Source organism: Peromyscus californicus, unplaced genomic scaffold (genome assembly GCF_007827085.1).
Source record: "Peromyscus californicus insignis strain IS unplaced genomic scaffold, ASM782708v3 Scaffold_19__1_contigs__length_69161282, whole genome shotgun sequence".
NCBI classification, from domain to species: domain Eukaryota; kingdom Metazoa; phylum Chordata; class Mammalia; order Rodentia; family Cricetidae; genus Peromyscus; species Peromyscus californicus.
In genome coordinates this window covers 13,748,325-13,769,892 of record NW_026294491.1, presented here as the reverse complement: position 1 = coordinate 13,769,892, position 21,568 = coordinate 13,748,325, and the positions used below count along the sequence as shown (strand labels likewise).

General features: G+C 36.6%; 1 protein-coding gene across 10 annotated transcripts in view; it reads left to right on the top strand.

The window, feature by feature from the left end:
* Pcdh15 (protocadherin related 15) overlaps positions 1-21,568 on the top strand; it is a 1,435,070-nt gene that overhangs the window by 440,751 nt on the left and 972,751 nt on the right. The window lies entirely within an intron of this gene.

Genomic DNA, 21,568 nt, shown 5'->3' with positions numbered 1-21,568 from the left:
GGAATCCAAAGAAGTGTAACTTAACCGTTTCTTAAGATTATAGTAATCAGCCAGGCGGTGGTAGCGCATGCCTTTAATCCCAGCACTTGGGAGGCAGAGCCAGGTGGATCTCTGTGAGTCCAAGGCCAGTCTGGGCTACCAAGTGAGTTCCAGGAAAGGCACAAAGCTTCACAGAGAAACCCTGTCTTGAAAAACCAAAAAAAAAAAAAAAAAAAAAAAAGATTATAGTAATCAAGTTGGCTATGGTAGTTCACACCTGTAATCCTAGCACTCACAAGGTTGTAGAAAGAGGATCACTGTGTTGAAGGCCAGTCTTGCCGACCTAGCAAGTTACAGGATAGTCGTGGCTACATACTGAGAACTAATCATGCCTGCGCACATGCACACATGGCGCACACACACACACACACACACACACAGCACATGAACATATACACACAGACACACAGAGAGAAAAAGATAGAGAAAAATTGATTGATAGATAGATAGATGATAGATAGATAGATAGATAGATAGATAGATAGATAGATAGATAGATAAATATGAGAGAGAGACAGAGAGACAGAGAAAGTCTTTGGTGGTGTACATTATATATATGTGAGAAAGTAACTGATTTAAATATCACTTGACCTGGAGGAAATCCAGCCATTTTTCTTGAGATTCAAGTCATAAATCCAGAAACTAAAGCATTTCTCAACACTATGCATTGACCAATGGGAAATATTGAGAAGATGCTGTCATCTTCCCAACCAAGCCTCATAAGCTAAGTCTATGCAGGACAAACATTGTGTGAGTAGCTAGGCAATACATAACTGTACATCTTGAACGAGGTAAAGAGTGTTATATATATATATATATATATATATATATATATATATATATATATATATATATATATATATGGTTTCTTATGTTATTCTTTGAAAAGGTGAATTAATTGAGTCTATTTAATGCAATAATATTCAAGGGAATTGAATGATATTTTCTAAGAAACTGGATGTGCTCCCTGATAAAATAAAACTGTTACTACTTTACTTCTTGTGTTTTCTAGTATTTTTGCTCTTTCATTAAAGTCTGTGGTAAGGAAGTATACAACATGGCAGAAGATCCAAAATGTCAAAGAGGGAACAAATCTCTTTAACTCAAGTAATTATTTTTCTAATTTTAACACAGGTCACATTCATTCTAAAAAAAACTTGGAGCAGCAGTTTTGGGATTTAATTTCCCTATTCTATTTATTTTAGTATAAATTGTTCTGAAAAATGACTTCCACCCATATATAATTTTATTAAGTGTATCAATAAAATCATTAAATAATATTTATGTGTTAATGTGTTCATAACCAGGCATTTTTGGATATAATATTTTGGATATAATATCTTCTTACCCTTCATGACAGCTGTATTAGGTGGGTTAAGGTCCATGTTCCTAGAATTCTAAGCAATGTGTGGTTTTGAACAAGACATGCTGCATTCCCCAACACAGCCTGCAAGAGACTTATTTTAGAGTAATTTGTACTCTCCTGTTTTGGAAGTATAGATTTTAACTGATTCATCTGTTGTGCACGTGGATTATACAATTCCACATAATCTCATATACTTAATTTAACAAAATTGATGCTAAGTAGGCAGCTATAATGGATTGAAATTCAAATAATAGAGTGCTATGTTTGTTTCATTGGATAATAATTTAGCATCTGTTATGTTCTTTTGCATAAAATTAGTTCATCTACAAAATTTAAATATGCATAAATATCATTGTAGGACCTGTTGGTAACAGAAATAAAATATGCACATTAAAACATAAGTGAAAATGTTATCGTAATGCCTTCTCTAAAAACTGTATGTGGTTTGACAAGACCATGGCCTCCAGTCACGTGGGTCATTAGGCCTGACCCCCGGACTCTCCCTATAAATGGCTTTCTGTCTTTGAGTGGTTTCTCTGGCTTCTTCCCTGTACTCCAGGTGAGCTTTTGCAGCAGCAATATCAAGAAGTAATAATAGGCTCCAACTCTAGAGCAGCATTTCAGGGCTAAGTTTAATTACTTCTGGGTATTGCTCACTCTGTATTTCTGTGACTCAGGACTTCACCCAGGGTGCAATTCTTACCTCCAAATTGGCAGTTCCTTGGTCAGGAATTGCCATGAGGGTGGCCAAGCAATAACAAGTGAAAGAGTGAGGAATTTGTGAAAACCAGAGAACATTGATAAGACAATTCCAAATGAAAATTATTCAATTTTCTAGAGCATGTACATGAATTATGTCAAATGCAATCCCTCAATTTAACGTCCACTCTGTGTGATAAAGTCAGTAGTAATCTTATGGAAGAGTAGGTAGTTTGGTCACAGAAGGCTATGAAGTAATTGTGTGTGTGTGTGTGTGTGTGTGTGTGTGTGTGTGTGTGTGTGTGAGAGAGAGAGAGAGAGAGAGAGAGAGAGAGAGAGAGAGGGAGGTGTTATAATGTATATTCCAACAGTAGAACAAGGAAGGCAGAACAATAAATAGATGGTCAAGAGTTTTTAGGAGGGAAAGACACGCCTATAATATCAAAAGAGACCCAGGAGGCTGAGGCAGGAAGAACATGAATTCTAGGCCAGCTCACATTACATGTACTGTAAATTAAATACAACAAATAGAGTATTTTAACAAGAAAAATTTATGCACATGCATTCAACATATATCCTAGTCTCATATAATTCTAAATGGATTTTATAATGGTTAACACATCTGAGTGAAGAAAATGTTATGAACTACATAATGCAAGTTATAAAAAAGATATAGTAAAGATGAAAGAGAGGCAAAGCCCAAGTTAATAAAGCAAACAGTTAAAAGTTGGTAAAAAATAAGCTTTAAACATGAACTATAAACACTTATCATAATACGAATGTGAAAAATGAATGGTCGTTTTTCAAATGGAATAAAATTAAAGATAAATACAGAACTGAAAATAAAATAAGTAGAAATTCTGGTACATGCAATTTCAGTTCTTCTGTTTGGAGTCTTCATTCTAGTAGATGGATGAAAGAAGAAAGAAAGCCAATCCTTATATGACAGTGGGTGAGGCTTTTTACCAATGGGTTCTGCTCTGGGGGACACAAGAGACAGCAGGAAATTAGACCTTGGGATGGGTGATCATTGAGAGAACACAACGAGCCCTCACTCATGAGACCCTGCTACCATGTTCTCTGTTTTAATTTTACCATTGTCTGTGTCAGGTTTTAAGGTATTTCAATAAAAGCTGGCAGTGTATGAGGGCTCACACTCTCCATTTTTCATAAGCAAATAGTCACAGATATAAAATGTTCAATAGCATATGTTGGAGATAGGTAATGACAAAAATGTTTGAAGCTCCCCCTCATACCAGCACGTCATAAGAACAAAAACACAATGATTTTATTTTGCTGCATATAAAGATTACTTAGCTGGGCTTGATATTTCTCACCTGTAGCCCACTCTGTGGACTAGACAGGAAACAATATTAATGATGTTCAGTCAGAAAAGCCAAGTGAAAGGCTGAAGCTTACACGCACATCCGGAAGAGGTGACAAGACATTGTCTGGAGTTTGATTGAAGCTCTTCAGAGAGCCAGCCAGTGTCTGAGGGTGGCACATAGAGGACTATGATCTGAAATCTGCGTATCTGATTGCTGTGGTGAGCGATAAGATAAACAGTGATCAATCAGTCTCTGTATGAATGTAGTAATTTTATATAGCAATAAAAACAGTGGGAAAGGAAACAGAATCTTGTTGGAGGGCAAGCTAATGGAAAATAGATTGTGGCATTAACAATGGCTTTTATGTGGAGAGTCTAGTTAAACTCCAAAGAGAAGAAGCTTATCACAGGAAACCGGGAGAGGAGATTTTTATGGAAAAGGGAAGGGAAGAAAAAAAGACATGTTTCAAGCTACTATGAAGAATGGAAAAGTTTATTCCCTGGACTTCAATAACCATAATATGTTATTTAAAGAAAACAATCTGAGAGGGTCGTGTAAAATGATAGGAGATTAGGTGAATAGGAAAGGTCAGATCCACATAAGAGTTTTGAAATTAGTGTGACATGGAGAATTGTGTTTCAGATTGCAGTAGAAACGAGTGGGGCTGAGGGGTCACATGGAGAGCTTAACACTGAAATGAATGCTTTGTTCTATGTGGAATCTAGGTTGCCAACGAGCTATGAGTTGGAGTAGAGGAATTCAGGAGGATTTTGTAGGGTTGGTGCCTTGGTCTAGGTAAATGGGAAATGTTAATATCATCCTGATCAAATGTATTTGGCTATGAATGAAAAACACATTTTCATAGAGTATGAGTTTCCTAAATTTTAATTACAAATGGTTCCCCCAGTTTTATCAAAACAAACAAACAAACTTGTTAACTAGCTTATGCTTTAATTCTGGCTGCCCTCATTGTGTGCAAGGTAAACTGCATAGTCTATTTTAATTCAGATGATATGCAGCAAAGCTGGTGTAGTTCTCTTTTTAGACAGAAAAGGGCGCTCCTGTGTAATCTTGCTGCGTGGTTCAGGTACCCGTGGTGTCTAGAGCTCGGTTATAGATTGAACACCTCATTTCCTACTTCTGCGTGTGTGTCTCCAACAATGAGAAACCCCGCCTCCTCCGCTGCTACTCATGGTGTTGTCGGTTTTTTAATTCATTCTTTTATTTAACTACCAGAAAGAGAACAAAACAGGACTCAATAAATCAGGACACAGAGTATCTGAAGAAATTAATGCTTCTTCCCTCAATTGTGGAACATGTGCTGAACGCTTTGCTCCTGATCTTAATGGGCTGAATCACCTGGCTTCCCACATAAAGGAAGTGCATTTCTGAGTAATTAAAAACCTGCCAAATGATCAAACAGTTAGTAAAAGTCAGAGCCAGAATTCAAATTTAAACAATGCACAGTCAATGTGATCAAGCCTCCCAAGTTGGCATGTTGAACCCGGTGCCCTGAGATGTCGAATGCACCTGCATACCATCCCGGCTTTCTTTTTTTTTTTTTTTTTTTTGCTAACAAAGACATTTGTGTCTTTTTCCTTACGTTAATGCTGAAGTCAAGTGCCTTCCACAAACCCTTTGAACCAGACGGTGATGTCTTCCGTCAGAGTGTTTATTTGAATCTCACTCATGTCCTGTCTTGATGTAGCTCTGCTCTGTCGGTGCTGGGTGTGCATGCTTTTATACAAGAGGAATTGGAAATGAAATGCTATGAAATTGAGACTTGCACTGCTCTAGACCTTCAGCGCGCAGCTTTGTACTGGGATATCTACCTGGTGAGCTTCTGTAGGGGGATCTAATTAGGCTGACAGTCAAGGTGAGCTCTTGAATAAAAAATCACGTTAAGAATTTTTTATTCTTTAAGTAGGTTAGATGGCTCTGAAGCATTTTTAATTTCTCAGAAACCTATAATAAAACCACCATGCCCCTTAGTGGTTGCTGCTAAAATGTTTGGCCATTTCCATGGCCAGAAAAAAGTTCCTTGACTTCGACCACTGGGAGCTTATGCTTAAACAATGTTAATATTTACATACAAACCCTACCTAAATCTTTTAGTGAAGTCTCTCTCCTGCACAAGCAGTCAATCACATTATCAATGGAGCCAACTTAAAGACTCTGGTCCATGCTGGATGGTGAATGTACAATCTGCCATGCTCTGGACAGCATTGAGTCCTGCTGTTTTTGGGATGTATGAGTATCATAATTAAATGATATGAATATTGCCTGTCATAAGCCACTAAAAGTGTCACTTTTGGATACATGTTAGGAAGGTTGTATATATATATTCTTGTATGTGTGCATAAATATGTGCCTCTGTGAGTGTGCACATATTCATGTTCATATGTATACTGTATGTGCTACTGTGTGTGCTTTCATGTGGAGCATACATGCCTCTGTGTATATGAGTACATAATCATGTGGGTGTGTACATGTACATGTGTGCATGCATATGTGTGAGTGTATGCCTAGAGTCTTCTTGAATAACCCTCTATCTTATTTCTTGAAATAAGTTTCCTCGCTAAATCTGGAGTTCACTGATCCTGCTAGGCTGACTGGCCAGTGATGCATAGAGATGCTTCAGCCTCCACATTTGCAGCACTGATAATGCTGGTACATATCAGGCATTTTAAGTAGGTACTTGGGATCCTATCAGGCCTCCATGCTTCCTCAACAGGCACTTTACCGACTGAGATATCCCTCAGCCTCTTCAACATGTGGCTTAAATTCAGTTGATTATTTTGATAAAGCCACTATTTTATCAATAAGTTTTTCTTCTGCATTGCAGACAGAAACTCACATGATTTTTCCATTTGATCCTCTCTATTTATCTGTCTAGATCCCTAAAGCGAAATGAGTGAGGCAACTTCTAACTCCCAAATGTGAGAGAGATAATAAGAAATCAAATGAACACTAGACCCAAGTGTTCAGGCTGTGTTCAGATGCTCAAATTTCTCTTCCGGCTAATAGAATGATCAGTCTCAGGTGAAGACAGGAAATGAATATATTTTCCACAGAAGCCTAACCTGTTTTGCAGCTGGCCCAGGCCAGGCATTTACCATTTTTGTGACATACAACTCATTCTCTGAGGGAAAATCCTGTCAGGACCAGTGACTATTACCACATCGGTATAGCCCTAAGTCCTATGGTTTTATCTCCTATCAAAGTGAGAATCAGGTCTCTACTTAGTGTCACGTGCTGCTGCAATACAGCTGAGTTGCAAGGAAGGCAATTATTTCTAAAACCATTTGGTTAATATTATTATGTTAGGTCGTTATAATTATTGCATCATCTAACAAAAGTAAGGTGACCAAGGGTTCACAATCCAAATCTCAATGTTAGGAAGTGAAATTGCATGAATCAAAATTGCTTTGAATCTAGATAATTTAAACCAAATAGGAAGTGTGGTCAGTCACCATAACAAATATGTGGTTGTGTACATAGTCATAGATCACCTGGTGTGATGATATGTTTGTACTTGGAGTGAAGATTATAGAAAAAAGTTAATGAATGAAGCCTTCCCTATTGTCATTGAAAACAGTGATGATAATGAATACATTAAATATTAGGAATTATACAGATATTAATGACTGACAGAAAATTGAGATATTCTTTTCTTATGAATGAGTGTTTGAAACACCCTTAAACCTGCTTATACTTTGCATTTGGTAAGATTTTGAAATCTTTATAATGAGGGAGTGCAAGACATTACATTTGTCAATGTTTAAAGAAGAAATGACAAGGTGCTTTAGTCACAAAAAATAAGTAATGCAGGGGCTAGAACGTGGCTCAGTGGTTGAGAACACAGGATGTTCTTGCAAAGGACTAGGATTTGGTTGTCAGCACCCTCATGGTGTCTTACAACCACCTATAACTCCAGCTCCAGGAGATCTGACAGAATCTTCTGGATTTTACATGCACTGAGAACACAAGTGGTATAGAGCACAGACATGCATTTGGGCAAAATTCATACACATAAAAAAATGAATAAATCTTTAAAAAAGAAAACAATATTGCAATATCTGACCGAATGAAGAGGATACAGAATGCATCGTGAGGATAAATTCTGGGAGCTCCATCTCAGGCCAGGGTTATCCTGGGTTGTGACACATTTTATACCTATTGATCAGAAAGGATGTTAAAGTGATAACCAAAGTGTAGTGGAAATGTGATACGTGAGACACAATGCTGTCACATAAAATCATCTATTTAGATATAGTTTCTCATATGTATTTGTTTGTTTGTTTGTCTTTTGAGACAGGGTTTCTCTGTGTAGTCCTGGCTGTTCTGGAACTCATTCTGTAGACCAGGGTGGCCTAGAAATCACAGAGATCTGCCTGCCTCTGCCTCCCGAGTGCTGGGATTAAAGATGTGTGCCACCACTGTCTCATTTATTTTTAAGGTGACTGAAACCTTAACAATTGGGAAAGTTGAACAAAGCATGGTGTCTTATGAGTGGCTATGCCCTGGAGGGGGTGGGAATGGGGGGTGAGCTGGGGGAAGGTGAGGGGGGCCATAGTGGGGAGAACAAGGGAATCCATGGCTGATATGTGGAACTGAATTGTATTGCAAAATAAAAATTAAAATTAAAAAAAAAGAGAGAGAATGAAGCTCACAATGTCAAAGGTGTTCCAAATAACTCCAAAGTTATCTTGCTTCTTCTATGTGAGTCTAATGCTTATCCCACACATTGGACAGGAATTTTTATGATTATCCTTGACTGTTCATACAGTGGTATACTGCAATTATAACAAATTGCTACAATAAATAAAACCTCCAATTTATTGCCCCCATCCCTCCATGCCAGTGGTTATGTTTTGAAACTATACTTAGAAGAAGTCCAATAATTAATGACACACATCAGAAAGGTCATTGAAGTTTAAATTCAAACTCCAGTAGAGAAATAGCAAGGCTTCACTCAACTTTTTTCAAAGCAAAATAATCATGATTTATATATATATAAATCATCAGAGATGTAAACCAATAAATAGGTCTTCTATTAGATGGAAAATGGTTATGCAATATATACTGGTATTTATGTAAGTTACAAACAAGTTAATATTTTTGTTAAAAATTATTTTATACAACTTTTATTTTATTTTATGGCAAGTAAATTTTAAATTCTGAGAACAGTGTTCCAGAAGTTAACTAATTGTGCAGACATCATGTCTTTTTCTATCAAGTTGTAAGTTCATAGTTCACAGTGCAGTTTTGTGTCTGAGTGAAGTATTAGTTGGTTGAAGATCTCTTTATTCATCTTTTTTCCCCAACAATTTACTGTTTTTCACAAATTTATTATAAGAGGAATAACTGTAATCTTCAGTTAATCTTATCATGAGCACAAGGCTCACAGTCATCAGATAACTACAGTATTGCTTTTGTGTTTCATATAAAAATATATAGTATAGCTTTCATGTTATCTTCCTATGCAATGAATGTCATGATTCATCTGCTATGTGAAAATTTATTTTTCAATGCAGGATCAGAACAACAGCTTGGATTTTTTTGTAGCCATAAACAGCATCAAAAATGTAGCAGTTTGTGACCACAGGACTGTGGATTCCATTTGAAAATTCATTCTGATCATTTGCTTTTGTTTTGTCAAGCAACTCTCACTAAGAACAAAAGGAAATGAACAGCTAGCTCCATTGGGGGGAAGGGTCTGACTTGTACTATTCTGTACAAGGATCTGATGTGCGTTATTTTGCTGCAATGAGGAAATATGATTTACAGTGGAGTAGGATTCGAATCATTTGTAAGCTCCAGGATAGCAAAAGAGGGTCAGAATGTCTGTGAATAATGCAGAGGAATTAAATTTTTTTCTTTATAATCACCAATATAACTTTTAACTTTATATAAAAATACCTTCTATGGAAGGGAAGAAAAGGTAAGCTGTACAATATTGATATAAAAAGATGCTTCAAGCTATTAAACATCATCTCAAAGTTTAGTAATTTCTGTATCAGAATTCCAGTACAATAATATAAATAATAAATATCAAGATATGCTCTATACTACAAAACTGAGACAATATGAATAAAAGGTGATTCCTAGAATGTGAGTGACATACTTTGCTTAGCTGAGTAATGTGAGAACAATGTCATTGGTGACATTTCTCCAAATTTACCATCCTAAGAAATACTTGGAATGATTCCTAGTTCTACCAGAGCAGGTTTCTTCCTCTGGGTGGTTTTGAGGCAGGACAGTGACTGCTCCTTTGTTACACACTCCAGCACATTTTTTACCTTGGATGGTGTCACTTTAGGTCATTTGAGGCTCTTCAACTGCTTACTATATTTTTAAATACAGCTGATACTGCTGTTGTAGCACACAGACACAAGTGCACACACACACACACACACACCCCTATATCATATACACCACAGACACAAAGACATACCCACATATACAGACACACATACATAAATATACATATACATACATATATACATATTCACCCATAATATACAAACTTATATACATGTATACATTGCAAACACACACACTACACACATACACAGAGGCAAATATGTACAAACATGCAAACAAACACACACACACACACACATATATATATATATATATATATATATATATATATATACACACACATATAAACACATACATATACACACAGGTATACACACATATATACAAAAACGCACATATGTCTGCATACATCATATATATATAAACATAAACACACACTATATATACATATATATATTCCAATTAAGTAGAAATTGTAGATTTTCTTATATAGGTTTTCTCCACTTAGGTTTTGTTTTTTTTTTTTCTTCTCAGAATTAGGTAATACAGGACATTTCTCACAAACACAATGACATCATTACTTGTTTGTACATGTGAAATTAAGACACTATTTTTTCTTCTTTTGTTTAAATTTTTTCTTCTTTTGTTTAAATATTTGCTTTTATCACCTTAATTGTGTATGGGGGAGGTGTGTGCACATGAAAGCATGTACTCAGTTCAGATCAGAATGTCAGATCTCTGGAGCTGGAGGTTCAGAGGATTGTGAAATACCTACTCAGGTACTAGAAACCAAATCTGGGTCCTCCTTAAGAGCAATGTGTATACTCTTAACTGTGGAGCCATCTTTCCAGCTCGTTGCTTTAATTTACATTAAAAATATTTCTTCATGTCATACATTTCATCAGTATGCCAACTTAGGCAAAGTTCTACAGTTAAAATCTGTACATAGCGACAATGTGGCATGAACAAGAAGCATTATTATAGACTATATAGTCCATGTCTGTTGGAGTTCAGAATTGCTTCATCTATTTGTCTCTTCATACTACTGGAAAGATAAGCCCCTATTTGAGACAAACTATATCTCATAACAGAAGAAAAGATATATTTGGAATATATAAACCAGCTCCCAATCTAACCAAAATGTCTTGTTTGCTTTTAATTGTCCATAGAATCAGGAGTCTTCTGCAGACAGACCTTCACAGTCACAAAACCTAGCAAACCTGACCTTGATTGAGCAGAGATGGTTCATCGTCCCCCAGGGAACTAATGTTACTGTTGTTCTTGGAACAAATTTTGAATAGTCCATAATTTTATTAGTAAATATTTGCATTATCAAAGAGGAGAAACACTTGGACTTGATATATTTCTGAACACTCTTCCCAGAAACATGGATATTTATGTCTTAAAATACATTAGATATTCTTGAAAGAGTATAATCCTTTCTTTCTTGTTTTTTGCAGTCAAAGTCCATGACTTAATTTGTCTTAATGTTTAATGTCACTGTTGCCCTAAGGGAACTAATTAAATTAGTTTAGCTGTGATATTTTTTCTCTCTTAATGTGGTAAGTGGTTGTGTGTTCTTAGTTTGGAGGAGTGAGCCTGGAAATACAATGCTAATAAAATAAAACATATCACCCACATTAATAACAATCCAAATTTGTATCTGAGTAAATGTATGCTTTGCAATGGCTAATGTTTTCTACAAATCATTGGTATCTGAAATTCAATTTAGATTTCTTAAGAGTTTAAATGGGACATCTATAATACACCAACTCCGACCCACCCACACCCAGACTCACAGATCATTGTTGAAGAGGAAGCAGAAAGACTGTAAAAGTCAAAGGTAGTAGAAGTCTGCACTGAAAGAGTACTTGCTGGAAGTGACATGCTGGTATATCCAGGAACTCAAATACTGCACAGTAACTGTGACTATGCACATAAGACCAGCCAAAATCCTAGCATGGATGATGAAGAGGGGGGATTCATATAGCCGCATTTCTAGCTGAGTAGCTATTGGGAACTAATGGCTCCTAGGAGAAAGAAAGTCAGTTCTCTTTAGAGATGCAACTGCTGAGGGAATAGCTATGTTCTAGTACATGGTCCTACACTCATACACAAATCATTTTGTTTATTGAGATGGCATATCCTTCTGTTTGGAACAGAATTCATACAAGGCAATGAGGCTCTGTGTTTTGTAGGTTACAAAGTCTTATAGTAGAGATATTGTGTGTGTCCTTATGACAAAATCTGATGTGGTTCATTTCATCTACGGTCTTCACATTTACGAAAAATTAAGAGAATATTCAAAAATTTCTATGAATAGCATTCTGCAAAAAAGCATGGGTTTGGATGTAACTTTAATGTTTTATTTATCTGTGTTGATCAATTTGTCTTTTGTCAGTCATTGTACTATTTTTCATTTGTTCTAGGATCATTGCAGTGTGCGTTACTTATTGACCTTGGATGCACGTTTCCTAAAACTTAGGTCAAACATTTAGCATTGTGGAGCATGTGATCATGCTTCAGTTACTGTTTTGTGCTTTCAAAAGGCTTTCTCCTGTAAGCATAGTTTGTTTTTTTCATCATCACCAACCTGTGAGGTTGTCATATAAGGTTGAAAATGTCCACCTCCAAGTTCATGAAAATATGAAATTTCCTCCCCGACATCTCAGAATTCATGCACGTCAAGGATCAAGTGATGCCTTTTAAACATTAAAGCTTACCTAAATAGGAGTTTCTACTCTCCAGGGAAGGAACATAAGATTCCTGTAAGTCATAAGTATCTGGAATTATGGTGTAATACTAATATACAAGTCTCTAGAACTGAGGAAAATACGGATTTGAAATAGATTCTGATCAAATGAAAAGGCATTTTGGGTTTTAGCTTTTATTGTGGAATATGGGAGGTATTAAATGCTAAGTATTATACCTGTTTTAATTATCTTTCCTTCTCATCTCTGTAAATATTTGTCTTGCCAAACATCTGTGGCATCCTTGAGTCTCCCCCAGACTCTGATGTCCACACTGCCCTGGTCTTTATTCCTAAAACATTAGCTAGGCATCCTAGTTTTTCCAGTAGACTGATTTTAGTGGGTTATTTATTTGCTCCTTTTCTTCCTTGTCTCTGAGTTGTTCAAAACAAATGAATTTCAGAGAATATGATATATAAAGTACAGCAATAATATTTGACTTTAAGATATAATCTAAGAGTCTATTCAGACTGTAATCTTAAGGTGCAAATATTATGAACTGGTCAATATTTTTTAGTAAGAATGAATTCAATTCATGTGTTCTGGTGTATCTGTGATAATTTAGCACTGGGATCATCTGAATGATGTTTTATCATTATATTTATTTAAGCTTTTGTCCCTTTAATTTTATAATACACGAGCTAGTGTTTTTTTATGTATTGATAAGATGATGAGTTTGTAAGTACTTACTACACTATGACTATTCCAGTTTATCCCAGTTTAAATAAAATGAAGCTTGACATTTGGCGAAATTTTCTCATCGAACATTTTGCTCCTTCATGTAATTTGCTAAACCATGTCTAATTAATCTTAAATATTCCACTGAAGCCTGGGAGTTAGGAAAATAAAGGGAGGAGAAAACAATAGAACAAGCTGTCATGTTTTCCTAACAAGGGCACCACTGACTGTAGATGAATCTGTGATGCTGAGAGAGTTATTTCTCTTGCTTTCAACCTCATTACTCTAAATTAATAATGTACTGAGATGGGATCCACATCAGGCCCAGTGGTATGGGTATTGGGGCATTGTGGCGATGTGCTATCTGGAAGGTGATGAGGGCATGTGATAAAACTGTGGAAAGAGATGACTTTACGCCCTGCTTCCTCACATTATCTCCACTTCCGTAACTTTTTCAATTAAATTTCAACAAAAATGTCAATTCCGAAGTGGTTTCCAATCCCTCATCTGCCTTTTGTAAAGAGACTCAATTGTGTCCTGGAGAGCTACTTACAAAATTTTGCTGAGCCTGCAGCTCTAATGCACTCACTAGTCTGGAAATTTTTTTTTAGATCTAGCTCACTTAATGTAAACATTTTTTTTTTGCCTTTACATAATGTTCTTTTTTTATTTCATTATGTGCTGGCCGGATTAGAGCTGACATCTTCTTTAGATTAACCCCAATGTTTTCCGTTCTTAGAAAACATAACAAAGTTTTTATTTCTGTTCCTCGGAGTCTTAGAGGTCATTTAAAAAGGAATTCTCACATTATCTTTCTATGCAATAATACTATGTGAAGAGAGTCAGATCCTCACAAGGGCCTTGTGAAATAAATGCCTGTGAATTTCCTTTTATTTTTCAAATTTTCCCTTTGTGGCTCTACTGGAAGGTTTCCCTAAAGAACAGGTGTATATTTCTAAGGAAATCTGCCTCTACCTTGTCAGAGCCTAGAGGCATGAACAGGAATGATTATCTAAATTAAGAACCATAAAAACTCCTTTTCTAAATTTGAGATAGTCATAATGAATACATCTATCCCCCCCCCCCCACATCCAGATTAAATGATGGCTGGTAGGATTTCTGGCATAGGTTTCACAAAAGTATCCTACAAATGTTAAAAATAGAAACAACTCCACTTATGATTTTACATCCCCAAAAAACACTGTTAAATTGGAAGTATCATAAGTTGAAAATGCATTTAATATGCCTAAGCAATGGAAGAGCTGAGCAAGCCCTTCTTAAAGACATTCAGCACATTTGCATAGCCTACAGGTAGCCCAGTAATCTAACATAAAATGTACTTTATAGTGATGAGTATACCATGGGACTTAATGAATACTATACTGGATGTGTAAAAGGAATGACTCTATGGGCTGTCACAATAAATATGCATACTATGAACAATTGGTGAGATGACCTCCAATTTAAGTGGACTCACTGTTCTTGCAGAGGATCCAGTTTTGTTCCCAGCACCCAGGTTGTGCAGCTCACAACCTCCTATAACTCCTTCTTGGGGATCTGCGCCTTTACTCAGGATCACAACTCTGCCCTCGTAACACACATATAATTAAACATAAAATAAATCTTTAAAAAAATACAGAGAATGAGGCACACTTGGATAAAGATGTGAGGATATGCGAAAGCGCAAGTCAGAATGTCCAAAACATGTAGGTGATACGATACTGCTGTTGTTAACCAGAGTTGTATAACATAATGCACATGTTACCTATGTGGGAAAGGTAAAGTTGAAACATCAGGTCAGAATTTCAACCAAATGCATATTAAGATCAGTCAGAGGTTGAGATGTTATAGTTTCCTAATACTATATTTCTCCCCAAGATGTTGGAAGTATCTCTGATACAGACAGGAATCAGCAGAGGGCTCAAGCTAGAAACATGGCCAGGATAGAACCTTTAAAATCTCACACCTGGTCACCTGTGTCCAGAAATTAGGACCCATGACCAACAGCTTCCATCACCTCTGGTAGTGGTGGAACTAGCTAGTGAATACCTATTTAAATACATGAGGCTATAGTGGACATTTCCTCTTTATACCATAACAGAAGTGTTTAAAATATGTATTCTAAACTTTCACATGAAAACGCAAAGAACAGTACGTTAAATGGCTAGTGCTTTGTGATTTCTCAAGCAACTTTCAGCAGTTTGATGTTAAGTGTGGCAGAGAAATGTGTGCAGTATGTACCATGTCCCCAAGGGAGGAGGCATTGCAAATGTCCAGTTCCTCATATTTTTACTACACTGCATAATGATTGTCAAAAAGCAAGATCTTGAGGATATTTGGTTAGTGATGAACTAGATAAAATACTTGAAAATTTATAATATGAAATTAAAGAAAATATATTGTGGTTGCATCTAAGTGTAGACAGACATATATGAGAACAGGGAGTCAAACACGGGACACTGTTAAGTTCTAAATATCATAGGGGTGCTATAAGTACATTTGGTGAAGATCTTATGAAATTGAGGGTTTTAAAATAGCACATCAAACTTTAAAGAAAGGAAAACAGGCCTTTGAATAAATTGACATTAGGTAGATACATAAAATAGAACGTGACAGGGATTTGAGATAAAATATTAGGCTAAAATGAATTGATCCATTTTGTGAGCTATGAGAAAAAATTGAAATGATGGTTTAGAGAAACCTGAGTGTCATGATACATCAGACTTTCTTCCAATACTCAAGGTTACTGGACAGTGCTCAAAGAAGAAAGAAAAAGGAAAGATGTGTTTATTTCTGTAACATTCCAACATGAATAGAAAAGAAAGGTGAAGTTGAGCATAAATCAGGCAGAATGAAGTCTACAGACAATAAGATCTTCCTGTAGCTGATCTGGCCAATGGGAGATGGCCTGATGCTATTTCCATTGTTACCAGTTATGGTAGGATGATTTCAATGCTCTCTCTATCTCTGCCAAGGTATTGGAACCCTAGAGTCTGCTCAGGGGCCTTTCAATCACAAAGCTGCTGATAAGGGTTTGTGGAGCAGGAAATCCTCACTGCAGGGCCTGCCTTCTGAGTCTTTCTCACTCACATTTCTGGTCTTTGTATCAGGTGTCCTTTCATCCCCTTCATTCTTTGGCACATATCGTCTCTATAAATTCCTAACTCCTTTCAAAACTCTCTTTTCCACTTCACATTTCCCCCCATTAGCAGAACACCTGGCTGTGAGGAACCAACTGGGTACTTTCTGACTTGATTTCAGAGAATAGGTCTCTTTCTTTCTGCTGTTTCTGTGCAGACAGAGAAAACCCTTAGGGGGATTAAGTGAGAGAGGAGAGAATTGAAATTGCCATCAACATATAGAGTAACAATTCCTTATAGAATTCAGCAGCTCATTTTCAGAAAAGCAAAAAAAATCAAATGAAATACACAGATGACTGCAAGACACAGGCCCTGTGGAAAATTTAAAATTCTATTTAATGAAGAAAGAGTATAAAATTGAGAAGAAAGTTGAGGAAAGTGTATTCATATTCATGTTGTATTATACCTAGAAAAGAACTTCACCTACAAATACATTCCAAAGTTGGTAAGTCAGGGGCAACACATAGTGTATTTCAGATAATCACCAAAGAACTGATGAGCAAAGCCTTGAGTTCTCAAGAGAAATGGAAAATTGAGACCTGACATTCTGCACAAGATAAATAAGATAATTTTAGTTTTCACATATACACCGACACAAGCCTATTTTTCATGTAAGTTATGTATAGGTTCAGTGGTGGGTTCTTCCCTGAGAACAGCTACAGCAGAAATCATGCACACATGTGGGTTCTGTGCAGTTACATTAAATGTAGTTGTCCTTGACTGTCCCTGCCTTGGCTGGGTAATCCTGTTCCTCATGTAAAGGATGTTTGTGCATGGAGTCAGCCAGAGACCTAACTTGGAGTGACTTTAAATTTAATAAATTATCTCTTTGATTTGTTTGGGTCAAACAACTACCATTATCACTAATGTGTGTTGATTTATTCTGTAACTTGACTGAAGTAAAACCCTGATACATGAACAGAAGGAGTCTCAGCTTTTATTCCAGGTCCAGCGCCAATGAATCCCTTCAAATGGAAATGGGTATCTGTTTTCTAAACATAGACAGGAAGGGTGCGGATCCACATGGGAGGGAAGGGGAGAGAAATAGGGGAAAGGGAAATTGCAATCAGAAGATACTGCTTGCAAAAAAAAAAAAATCTATTTTCAATAAAAGCAAAGGAAATTTAAAATTATAAATTCTTTCTGTAAAATTTCTCAGGGTTGGATTTAGCCATCTAACTACTGTTATGAATTATTATGCGTGGTCGTGGGGCTTAGTGGGGCGTGTATCCTGCGTGTGCAGGAAACCATGCTGGCATGCTAGACAGATGCAGTCGTGGGCTGACTGGTGCCCCACTCCATGTAGGCATGGCGGTGGGACGGCGGGTGGACATTCACAGCCCTGACGCTACATCTGTGCACAAATGGTTTATTATAATAGACAAAGAGAAGATAGGAAAGAAAAGAGAAAGAGAAAGGGAAAGAGAGGGAGAGGGGTCAAGGGGTAAAAGGGAGAGAGAGGACGAGGGGTGCACATCTCATGGGAGTGGAGGGAGAGAGAGAAAAGGGGCAGAGTTTTTCCTTAAGAAAAGGCTTCTATATCAGGATGCAGGGCAGCCCCAAAGGGCGGGTCAGAATACTCACAACTACAGTCCTGTACCTCATTTCCCAACAGAACCAATTCAAGAAGTTTTTCTTCTGTTTTCTGTTTGTTTGTTTTCTAATTTGTTTTCAAACTTACTTGAAATTTGCTATATAGTCAAGCTGCCCTTATCCTTACCATCCTCTTGCCTCGGTCTCCAAGGGATCAGGATCATAGGTACTGGCCACCACGCATGACAATAATATTTTTCCTTCAGCATCGTTTAAACTGTTATATATCGGTTCTTTAATATAGATTTCAAACTTGAGGCCTGTGAGAGAGATGCTAAGAAATGCTAGAGACACACCTGGGGACGTGAGTTTGTGCTTCTCTAGGGAACCTCTCAGAAAATGAGATACGCAAAGTACGTGGTTAAAAAAAAAATCTCAGGGAGATTTGCTGTCTTCTTATATCTTATAAATTCATTTGAAACAAAATTCACGGCGATTGTGTAAAACGTGGGCATCTCTCTGGGGAGTTACAAATGGGACATTAGAAATAAGAAAGAAAATCACTTAAACCAAAGAATGAAGAAATATAATTTTCAGTTTATAGAATAAAAAGTCACAATAGAACTATATCTTAATTGTTAGTGACATCCGTCTCGCGGTTTCATTATCTAAATGAGCTATTTTAATTTTGAAGGGGAAACACTTTTCTTAAAGTCATGTTTGTGTAGGCACACATAAATATAAATAAAGCATCATTTTCAAATGTGCACAATCTGACCAGGACCCTTGCCTGGGACGGGAGGGGAAGTAAAAGGACTGTGCTAATTCTACTATTACTTGGGTATTTAGAAATGGATGAAGGACCCTTGGGGTAACAAAACTAACTCAACTTCCTCTTTAGAGCCACCAAGAAAGCATGCCTACAATTATGCCAGTCACAGGGCTGCCCATCTCCTTTCTTGGTATTTGGTCACAATGACATGGCTGCATGTTATATTTTGTGGTTACACATTAACCATCTATTGCTGCCTTTAAAAATTACTGTAAAGTAGTAGTTTCGAAGAATACAAATTAATGGTCTTGCAGTGTGCTAAATCAGATAGACTGTTTCAGTGAACAAAAAAATCTGGGTATGAGCAGCCAGCAAGCACTTCTATCCTCTCCTTGTTCAGTTTCCTGTCAGTACAATTCAAGTCTGTCAGCTACAGTATTATTAATGACCTTTGCCTGCTTGCTGCCTGTCCCTATGCGCACCTTGCCCTCAGGACTAACCTGTGATCCTTGCACATGACACCCTGCAGCTAGGGACTAAAAAAGAGTCATCTCTGACATACTTCATCACTTCCTACTTCTGTGAAAAGCTCACATAAATGTAATCAGGCCTGCCCAAATACTCTATATTTCAAAACCATTGACTCAACCCCATCTACAAAAGTGCTTTTTAACCTTGGCGTGTATGACAGTCACAGTTTTTGAGATGAGAACATGGACATGTCAAGAGCTGATACTGAGCCCATCACAGGTTATGGTCTTTACTCTGTGCAACACTGAGGAAGACACTCATGGATTTTTTTTAACGGTTACCAGTTTATTTACATCTACTTAATTATTTAAATTTACAATATCAGATAATCAAGTTCCTGCATTCAAATTTCCATTTTAACTAAAAAAATCTACTGTTTAATATTTCTTAAGTAGCATAGAAAAGATTTATTAGCCAAATTTATTGAAAAACATAATTGAAGTTTTAAAACATCTAGTTAGCTGAATATCTTATTTTATTGTGTGTATTGATAAAGTATATGGTTTTCATTTACTGTGAGAATACAAGTAAACTTAATGAATAATGAAATTCCCAAGAAAATGAATAATTATGGTAAAATATGCATTATAATTTCGTTTGTTTTTCTTCTGTATTCAGAATGCAATTTCCTTTGTTGTACTGGCCCAAACTGCATATCTGTCCATCTGAGAAATTATTACTATAAGTAGATCTTAGGTTCATGAAGAAGGCTATCAACTACACATATCATAACAAGTTACAATAAGATTAGGCACATACTCTCATATCAAGGCTGAATGAGGCAACCTAGTAGGATGGGAAGGGTCCCAAGAGTAGGCAAAAGAATCAGAGACAACAACCACAAGACATCCCATAAGAACACCAAGCTACACAACCACCATATGTACAGAGGACCTAGCTTAGACCCATACAGGCTCCCTGATTGTCTCTGTAATTCCCTATAAGCTCTGCTTAGTTGATTCTGTGGGCTGTGTTCCTTTGGTGTCCTCATTCAGCACAGATGTGTAAGTTAATAATAAATAACACTTGTTGTAAGTTATCATCTTAAGTACTTGTGGATACTCATGGATTTTTGTTGTTGAAAGCTACTGTTGAGATCCAGAGAGTAGCCCGAGTTGTCCTCTTGAAGATTTTTTTTCTTTGAATCCAAATACTTGGAGACTCTTTTCCATTTTCAATATTTCTTTATTTTTACTTTATGTGTATGAGTGCTTGCCTGTAGGTTTCTCTGTACACCACCTGAATGAAGCAGTGCTCATACACAGAGTTCAGAAGAAGGCATTCGGTCCTCTAGAACAGGGGTTACAGACAGGTGTGAGCTTCTGTATGGGTGCTGGGAACCAAACCCAGGCAGGTGCCGACAGTGCTCTTAACTGCTGAGCCTTATCTTCAGCCCTGAGAATGCTTTCTTTATTCTTAAGATTTCCTACATTCAGGACAACAACATACCTAAGCCACTGAACATGAAATTGTACTGATGAACCTGTTGCTGTCCTAACCTTCAGATATTTCACAAAATGTCTGAGAGCTCAGAAAAGACCTTAATATCCATTTATTTTGCCTCACAATACTTGTATTTCTCAACAACACTATCTAGTTTGTATTTTGTCACTAAATTCCATATTCCAGTTTTTATTTCTCCATATTACTCTTTTCTGTTGCTTCTGGGAATGGAACCCAAGGCTTCATGTATTATACGCTACATTTAAGTTTATATTTGCCATAAAATTCCTTCTTTGAATGCAAAAAATGTATTTTTCTATGCCTATTCTACTTGAAATATAATTATTATTTCTTTGGTCAATCTTATGTTTTCTTCCACAATCCTAAAATTTTCGACATGCATCACTGATTTTCTCCAATATCTTTGTTGATTAAATGTCTGGTTAAGTTCTAGAGTACATAACATTTGCAGGAAGTTTTAATTTCTGATGTCTTCTTCAAGAATTAAGTGAGTTTATCAGTCTTATGATATATTCACTCATAGAATTTTGTTGCATTATTTTGAGTATTTAACATACTTGCAAGATATCTTAATTTTTGGTTATGCTAAATTTGGACAGTGCTATTTAGAGGCCTTTATTGTACAAGAGTAGGGGGGAATGCTTCAGGGCAGCCTTCCTACCACAATGGATACTTGAGGTCTGATGGTAGGATTTTAGGATTTGCCACTTTCCATCTGTAGGTGACACTGGGTTGATCTTGACAATTCATTGTATTCTCTTCTTTTAGCTCATAATTCAGTTTGAAGTCATTTTGTTCTAATCAAAGACTCTATTTGATTTTCTTGATCACGATTGACACTCCAATATCACTTACAAAAACTGCCTCCTCCATAGGAGACTTGCTTTTCCTTCTTTCTGAGGTCTTGCTGCTAAAAAAAATCAGAAAACATTTTTTTTTCA